This window comes from Galeopterus variegatus, unplaced genomic scaffold (assembly GCF_000696425.1).
Source record: "Galeopterus variegatus unplaced genomic scaffold, G_variegatus-3.0.2 Scaffold2966, whole genome shotgun sequence".
NCBI classification, from domain to species: domain Eukaryota; kingdom Metazoa; phylum Chordata; class Mammalia; order Dermoptera; family Cynocephalidae; genus Galeopterus; species Galeopterus variegatus.
This window is the reverse complement of record NW_007729077.1, coordinates 146,350-155,897: the sequence shown is the minus strand read 5'-3', so window position 1 is coordinate 155,897 and position 9,548 is coordinate 146,350. Positions and strand designations below refer to the sequence as shown.

Here is a 9,548-nt window from a genome sequence, read left to right as displayed (position 1 = left end):
GGATGTTTATACTGTTTTATTTGGAACTTCACCAATGAGCTGTCACCATTTTGGAAAAAACATTGCAGCAAAGTCAATGCCACTCAGGGTATCAGAGTCTCCAGTAAAATATATCCAAATCAGCCTATATTTGTAGCTATTACATTAATGACAATTACAAGGGTACTTCAAAAAGTTCTTGGAAAAATAGAATTAAAAGATAATACAAATCTTTCCATGAACTTTTTGAAGCCCCTTTGTGTGTGTGTGTGTGTGTGTGTGTATATGTGCATATATATATACACACTCTCATATTTAGCTCCTTTTTCATGTCAATTTTAAACAAAAAATGATGTTTTATTCCTTTAAAATACAAGCTTTCATTGTGAGCAGGAACGAGACATGGCATCGTCTAGAATACTTGCTGGGTATGGCAGAGCAAAGTTCTTGGCTATATAATACTGAAATACATATTGCTTTATTAGAAATAATTTTCCTTTTATTTCTCCTTTATATTAGAGTTAGGGACTGATTCAGTTTTTGAAATTACATATGTAGACAGGTTATATTATCTATAAATTTCATTTCAGGAGAGAAAAGTAGATGCTATACCATACTTATTATAAGGGTGGTGTTAGGTCTGGCAGTCTTTGCTTCAGAGGCCAGGCTGGCTGTCTTTTTTTCTTTTTTCTCCAGACTTCAATATACTCAGAGGACTGGATGACTTTGCTGGCACCTCTCCACCTTGCTCTTAGCCACCACTCTTCGTGTCTTACCAAACCAGTGGCATGCATACACAACCCACGGCACGGCACCCAAAGCACAAGGCCCTGTGCCCAGCTGCGAGCCTTTTCTGGCAAACGCTCAAGGAAATCAGTGATTGCAAGGCTGCGGGTCATCCTGGTGTCTGCTCCTGCTTCGCCTGCCCGAGTGTCATGCCCCTTGCTGGCCTCTTTAGTTCTCCATCCTCTGACATGTGCCCTCTTCTTTTGCTTGGTTCTACAGTCAGCAACAGAGGCTACAGACTCTCTGCAGGCCCACAGAGCTGGGGAAACTTCCGTTTTTTTCCTCCGCACATATTTTGGATTCAACACATGAAGACTCAGGCTGGGCCAGGCATGGCGCTAATCACCTGCACATACTTTATCTATCAGGTTTCTTGTGTATCAGTGAAGATTCTGAGGTTTAGAGGGGTTTTCACTTCTCCAGGACCAAATGGCCAGAAAGCAGCAGAGCAAAATTCAAATCCAGATCTTCACTAACTTATTAGCTTTGGACACAAAAGAAGAGGACAATTTTAAAGGATGCCATTGAGTTAAGACAAAGATGAACAGAAGTCTGCTATAAACATTGTCCTTTGACTTGTTCTTAAAATTTGCCAACCTGAAAAAATCCCAGAAATGAATTTATGCCTCTATTAGACCTTTTCTGAAGACGAGCAAAATGTCACATCGTTTTCATTTTGTGGCCTGGAGAACAAACTAATTAGTTCTTCCAACGGAATCAGGGTAAATTAAAGTTGTCATCAATGTCACTATTTAGTGATTTACCTATCAGCAGCCTCTCTCCCCTCCTCCTTTTAAGGTCCTGCTTATTTACAAGGTTGCTCTAAGCATCTGGAAAATATGAAAGACTGAGCCATTATCCTTTTATTCACTGACATTTATTGAGGGTTACTTAATTTTATGAGGAAGGCATTTTGTGATTCATTAGTCCCCCTTTGCATGTTATGTTTTTCCTTGTTAATTTATTGAGAACTGTCTGATCTAAGCGACTTCACTGTATATCAATCAGTAGATTTACTGGAGTATAGTTTGTAACAGTAATGAAAATTTTATTAAATATGAGACATTACTTCAGAGTGGCTATTAAATTGCCAAGGAGAACATGAGTTCTCTATGGAAAAAAAAACCCCCCAAAACCACCCTGAAGCCAGAGAACTTCTAATGGTACATAAAATGTCAGAATAATGATCATGAACCTATTAATATGCTTCCCAATATGAAGATAAAAACCCAATTTATATTAAAGTATATAACCTGAACCAACCAGATTATGTATGGCTTTATGGAACTTTTTCCCCTCTGAATAGACATCATTGTTTTAAAAATTGGTCCAATGTAAAAATAAAAACAGGGCTAAACTCACATTTAGAAATTTGGACTATTTTCTTCAAATGAAGGCAAAGAAGAGACATATGCAATTGATATGAATCACTTTATGTTCATCAATTGTTTCTTAACACAAAAGATTTGCATGGGCACAAAAAGATAGCTTTGTAATTATGTATACTTTGGTTAAAATTTTTCCTTTCCCTGTGGGAAAAAAGATAATTTCTAGGGATTTTTGACCCTCAGAAATCTGTAGACCTTTTGACAACTCTTTGTCAATTAAAGGCATCTTTGGTTAGCGGGACCTGGGGTCTTGTGGGATGTGGAAAGTGTTTGCGTACAGCTGTCTGATGCTGCTGGGGGTAGAAGGACATCAGATGTACCCTGCCCTCTTACATAAGGCAAAGTGACCTTGGGGGCCACTTAACTCCCTCCCTTAATTCATGTAGCTATTTCTTTATGCACTTCTGATTATGCATCTATCTGTCTTATCACTCTTTCATATCAAACCTGGCACACCTGGAAAACAGGAAATGTGCCCTGGGAAATTCCCCCAAGGCAGCAAACTAGTACCACAAACACCTGCCAATTGCCCTTCTAGAGCCCAGGCCGGATGGGTTTCTCTATGTGAGGTCACTTGCTGAGCAACGGCTGAAAGGATCCCACATTTTCTTTCTATTGGAGTCTCACTTAAGGGCTGGTGGAGTCATCTGAAGGGTGCAGCATCTCCAGCACATTCTCTTTTATGCCATGAAGGATGAAACCCCCCACATGACCTTGGCAAAAAGCAAATTACTAAATGATGGCAACTGATAGAAAACAGTAAACCTACTTCTCTCAATAACTTCGTTACTGGCTGATCTGATCGATGTAACATTACACCATTCATTGGGTTATGGTTAGATTGTGTCTAAGAGTGTCCAAAATTTTTTTCAGGAAAAACCACTCAGTTGCAACAAAGTGTCATCAAAATCTTCAGAATAAGGGCCGGCCCGGTGGCGCACTGGATAGTGCGCCGCTTGGGAAGTGCGGCGGCGCTCCCGTCCGAGGGTTCGGATCCCACGTACAGACCGGCTCCCGCTCACTGGCTGAGCGAGGCGCNAGGGAGGTGTCGGTGCTGGGCCACAATAATCATATACATTGTATATTGACAAAATAAAAATTTAATGAAAAAAAAAAAAAAGAAGAAAGCATGGGCAAAGAAACCAAGTAGGAATATTCGTAACTCTGAGTTCTGGCAGAGTCCATTCTTTAAGACAGCTAAATGTACCTGTCAATCTTGCTTCTGCCTCTATTTTTTTATCCTTTTAAGGCTGGTGTGTAAAGGGAACATTCTAGACATCTGTGAGAGAAATTCCAGTTACTACAATGACTGTGGGGTGCTAACCCTAGTCAGTGCGTGGGGATAGGGTATACCTAATGCCTCATGGTGTGCAAGACAGTCCTAGTCCTTTACAAGGAAGAACTGTCCACTTCGCACACAACTTTCGAATGCCCTGGGCTTTCCTGTGGGCTTACAGAATCTAACTCTTAAACACAGTTTAAATATACATTGAATTTTCCAGGAACATAATTACTATGTAAATCAAAGGATGTTTATACTGTTTTATTTGGAACTTCACCAATGAGCTGTCACCATTTTGGAAAAAACATTGCAGCAAAGTCAATGCCACTCAGGGTATCAGAGTCTCCAGTAAAATATATCCAAATCAGCCTATATTTGTAGCTATTACATTAATGACAATTACAAGGGTACTTCAAAAAGTTCTTGGAAAAATAGAATTAAAAGATAATACAAATCTTTCCATGAACTTTTTGAAGCCCCTTTGTGTGTGTGTGTGTGTGTGTATATATGTGCATATATATATACACACTCTCATATTTAGCTCCTTTTTCATGTCAATTTTAAACAAAAAATGATGTTTTATTCCTTTAAAATACAAGCTTTCATTGTGAGCAGGAACGAGACATGGCATCGTCTAGAATACTTGCTGGGTATGGCAGAGCAAAGTTCTTGGCTATATAATACTGAAATACATATTGCTTTATTAGAAATAATTTTCCTTTTATTTCTCCTTTATATTAGAGTTAGGGACTGATTCAGTTTTTGAAATTACATATGTAGACAGGTTATATTATCTATAAATTTCATTTCAGGAGAGAAAAGTAGATGCTATACCATACTTATTATAAGGGTGGTGTTAGGTCTGGCAGTCTTTGCTTCAGAGGCCAGGCTGGCTGTCTTTTTTTCTTTTTTCTCCAGACTTCAATATACTCAGAGGACTGGATGACTTTGCTGGCACCTCTCCACCTTGCTCTTAGCCACCACTCTTCGTGTCTTACCAAACCAGTGGCATGCATACACAACCCACGGCACGGCACCCAAAGCACAAGGCCCTGTGCCCAGCTGCGAGCCTTTTCTGGCAAACGCTCAAGGAAATCAGTGATTGCAAGGCTGCGGGTCATCCTGGTGTCTGCTCCTGCTTCGCCTGCCCGAGTGTCATGCCCCTTGCTGGCCTCTTTAGTTCTCCATCCTCTGACATGTGCCCTCTTCTTTTGCTTGGTTCTACCGTCAGCAACAGAGGCTACAGACTCTCTGCAGGCCCACAGAGCTGGGGAAACTTCCGTTTTTTTCCTCCGCACATATTTTGGATTCAACACATGAAGACTCAGGCTGGGCCAGGCATGGCGCTAATCACCTGCACATACTTTATCTATCAGGTTTCTTGTGTATCAGTGAAGATTCTGAGGTTTAGAGGGGTTTTCACTTCTCCAGGACCAAATGGCCAGAAAGCAGCAGAGCAAAATTCAAATCCAGATCTTCACTAACTTATTAGCTTTGGACACAAAAGAAGAGGACAATTTTAAAGGATGCCATTGAGTTAAGACAAAGATGAACAGAAGTCTGCTATAAACATTGTCCTTTGACTTGTTCTTAAAATTTGCCAACCTGAAAAAATCCCAGAAATGAATTTATGCCTCTATTAGACCTTTTCTGAAGACGAGCAAAATGTCACATCGTTTTCATTTTGTGGCCTGGAGAACAAACTAATTAGTTCTTCCAACGGAATCAGGGTAAATTAAAGTTGTCATCAATGTCACTATTTAGTGATTTACCTATCAGCAGCCTCTCTCCCCTCCTCCTTTTAAGGTCCTGCTTATTTACAAGGTTGCTCTAAGCATCTGGAAAATATGAAAGACTGAGCCATTATCCTTTTATTCACTGACATTTATTGAGGGTTACTTAATTTTATGAGGAAGGCATTTTGTGATTCATTAGTCCCCCTTTGCATGTTATGTTTTTCCTTGTTAATTTATTGAGAACTGTCTGATCTAAGCGACTTCACTGTATATCAATCAGTAGAAAAAAAAAAAAAAAAAAAAAAAAAAAAAAAAAAAAAAAAAAAAAAATCTTCAGAATAAGCATTAATAAAAAGGTGCTGGTTGCAAACTTAGTCTAAGATAAATTTGATTCATCATTTCCCAAAGGCTTGTATATGGAAACAAAAAAAAAAAAAAAAAAAAAAAGTGGGTTTTGTTGCTTTTCATGCATTAAAAAAAATCCTGATGAGGGAAATAGACAATCACAATCAAAACACCACAGGATAACTATTACAGACCAGATCTACTGCAATATGGTGTAAGAAATACATGGGCAAGAGTCTGAGGAAAAATAGGATATTTGCACAGTCTTAAAGTTTTTCCCTTAAGACAGGGAAAAAATAGTAACTTTATAGAGCAGAAACCTAGCAAACACTTCCTAAAGCAAGTGATCAAGGTTAACATCACTAGTAATAAGACATATTGACATCATGCTTTCATACAATGTGCTGAAAAGGGCACATGTGTGGTATTCTTGACAAAAATGTGTAACTTCAAACTCATCATGAGAAAACATCAGTCAAATCCAAACTGAGGGACAGTGTACCAAAAACTGACCAGTAGGTCACAAATGATAATGAAACACTAAAGAACTGTCACAGTCTGAGGGAAGCTAAGGAGACGTGACGATTAAATGCAATTTGGAATCCTGGATTGGACCCTGAAACAGAAAAAGGATCTTGGTGGAAAAATTGGTGAAGTCCAAATAAAGTCTGTAGCTTAGATAATATGATGGTACCAATGTTAATTTTTTAATTTTGATCATTGGACTGTGGTTTTGTAAAATGTTACCATTAGAGGAAACTGATGAAAGGTATACCTGAACTCTATTACTTTTGCAACTTCTGTACAACTAAAATTATTTCAAAATAAATAATAAGTAAATTTTATCAATTCCACTTGTAGACATATACCTAAAAGAATTGAAGGCAGGGACTCAGATACTTGTATACCAATGTTCATAGTAGCATTATTCACAATAGACAAAATGTGGAAACAACCCAAATGTCCATCAACAGATGAATGGATAAACAACATGTGGTATATACATACAATGGAATATTCAGCCTTAAAAAAGGAATGAGATTCTGACATATGCTATAGCATGAATGAACTTTGAAAACATTATGCTAAGTGAATAAGCCAGACACAAAAGGACAAATACTATATGACTCCACATACACAAGGTACCTAGAACAGGCAAATTTATAGAGACAGAAGGTAGAAGAGAGGTTATCAGGGGCTGGTGGGAGGGTAGAATGGGGAGTTAGTGTTTAATGGGTATAGAATTTTTGTTTGGGACGATGAGTAAGTTCTGGAAATGAATAGTAGCTGGTTGCACAACATTGTGAAGATACTTAATGACAGTGAATTGTATACTTAAGAATGGTTAAATGTAAGTTTTATGTTATGAAAACATGGAAAATTACAAATGATATACATAACTTGGGCAGATGTAGAACTTCAGAGATTTGCTACACCTAAATAAAAAACCTATAGATGATTCCAGCATAAAAACAGACGTACAGACCAATGGAACATAAGAGATGGCCCAGAAATAAATGCACACATTTACAGTCAACTGATCTTCAACATGGGAGCCAAGAACACTCAATGGGGAAATACAGTCTCACCAATAGTGTTGGGAAAACTGGATATCCACATGCAGAAGAATGAAACTGGATCCTTATCTCACACCCAAAATCAAAATGGATTAGGCTTAAATCTAAGACCTGAAATAGTACAACTACGAGAAAAAAAAAATCTAAGGAAAAAGCTTCTTGTCATTGGCAATGAGTTTTTGGATATAATGCCAACAAAACATAGGCAACAAAAAAAGCTTCTGCACAGCAAAAGAAATAAACAGAGTGAAAAGGTAACCTATGGAATTGCAAACCATATATCTGATAAGAGGCCAGTATCCAAAATATATAAGGAACTCCTATGACTCAATAGCAAGCAAGCAAACAAACCCCCGAAATAACCCAATGGAAAAAATAGGCAAAGGACCTAAACAGACATTTCTCAAAAGAAGTCATGCAAAAGGCCAACAGATATGTGAAAAGGTGTTCAACATCATTAATCAGGAACATGCAAATCAAAGCCACAATGAGATAGCACCTCATGCCTGTTAGAATGCCTTTATCAAAAAGACAAAAGATAACAAGTGTTGGAGAGGATGTGGTAAAAAGGGAACCCTTGTATACTGTTGGTGGAAATGTCAATTAATATAGCCATTATGGAAAACAGTATGGAGGTTCCTCAAAAAATTAAAAATAGAACTACCCTATGATCCAGCAATCTCACTTCTGGGTATTTGTTCAAAAGATTTAAAATCAGTATGTGGAAGAGATTTCTGCAGTCCCATGTTCATTGCAGCATTATTCACAATAGCCAAGATATGGAAACAACCTAGGTGTCTATCAATGGATGAATGGATAAATGATTCATCCATTGAAATATTATTTAGCCTGAAGAAAGAAGGAAATCCTGCCATCTGTGACATGCATAAACCTGAAGGACATTATGGTAAGTGAAGTAAGCCGGACACACAAAGACAAATACTGCAAGATCTCACATGTGGAATCTAAAATAGCCAAACTCATAGAAGCACTTAGTAGACCAATGGCTGCTACGGGCGGGGGGTGGGGTGGGGGGGTGAGAAATGGGGAGATGTTGGTCAAAGGGTACAAAGTTTGAGTTATGTGAGATGAGTAAGTTCTGGAGCACTGTGACTATGGTTAACAATACTGTATTGTATACTTGAAATTTGCCAAGAGGGTAGATCTTAAATGTTCTCACCACACACACACACACACACACAATATATCTATATATCAATCTATATCTATATCAGGTAATGGATTTTTTTTTTTTTTAAGGTGACTGGTAATGGGACCTTACCCTTGATTTGGTGTTGTCAGCACCGTGCTCTCCGAAGATGATGGATATGTTAATTAGCTTGATTGTGGTTATCATTTCACAATGTATACATATATCAAAACATCAAGTTGTATGCCTCAAATCTATACAATTTTTATTTGTCAAAAATAAACAAAAAACCCTAGGAATGATTTATTATTCTATTTTCTACACTAAACTCCAAAGTTTCAAGGAAGTCAGTCACATGCTGAAACAGATTCCTAAATAAAGATGTTCTCGCTGCTAGAGTGTCTTTTTAAACCTTTCCAAAGAATAAGCTCTTTGATGGCAGACTGAATGTTCTTGATATCTGTGCCCTAGCCCCCTCCCACAGCACCTGGCACACGGGTGTGCATTAAGTATTACTGAGTAATGAATGAATGAACTGACCTCTAAAAAGAAAACATTCCCCCAAATGCATAATTCAAACTTATTATACCAGCAGAAGGAAAAAGCACACGGGCAAATACACAGTTAATCTTGTCAGAGGTTATCCGGGCCACAGGGTAACCTTTTAAGAAAATCTATGGATCTTGTTGATCTTCCTCCATCTCCTTTGGCCATTTCACCAAAGATAGAAAGGGTAAGAGAAAAGAACTATCAAAATGATCGATTCTATTAACCGGAAAGATTCCTGACTGATCAATAAAGAATAATCATTAAAAATGCATTTTATATACTATTTGCAGGATGGATATCAGGATTTAAAAGCAGCAGAACTGAAAAACGTATGCTTTAAAATCAGTCCTTCTATATTGCTGCTGTCGTGGGAGGGATTGCCCATCGGTGTAATGCCCCAGTTGATGACCCCAAATGGAAAGGATTCTGCTATGACTTCCTCTTTGTAAGCAGCCCACAGAGCCACTTACTAACAACACAGGGATAATAAGAAAATCAGTCTTATGATTTCTTGCACACACCTGTTTCTGACCAGATACAGAACCACTCAGCTTGATCATTTACACTAACTGTAAATGAATTTTGTTTATTGTCCCAAATCAAATCCAACCACCCTCAGTGGTGATTCATCACCCACTGTGGATTTTCAAGAGGACCACTGAAGGCAATTCAAATATGCCTTCTGCAAATGGTTCTAGCAATTGCAGGATTACTTCTCAGGATGACACCTGCTGAAGGTGGGCTGAAAAATCGGGC

At 38.2% G+C, this 9,548-nt stretch overlaps 1 protein-coding gene across 1 annotated transcript in view; it reads right to left on the bottom strand.

The window, feature by feature from the left end:
- LOC103599446 (alpha-1,6-mannosylglycoprotein 6-beta-N-acetylglucosaminyltransferase A-like) overlaps positions 1-9,548 on the bottom strand; it is a 46,007-nt gene that overhangs the window by 25,909 nt on the left and 10,550 nt on the right. The gene's annotated exons all lie outside the window — the stretch shown is intronic.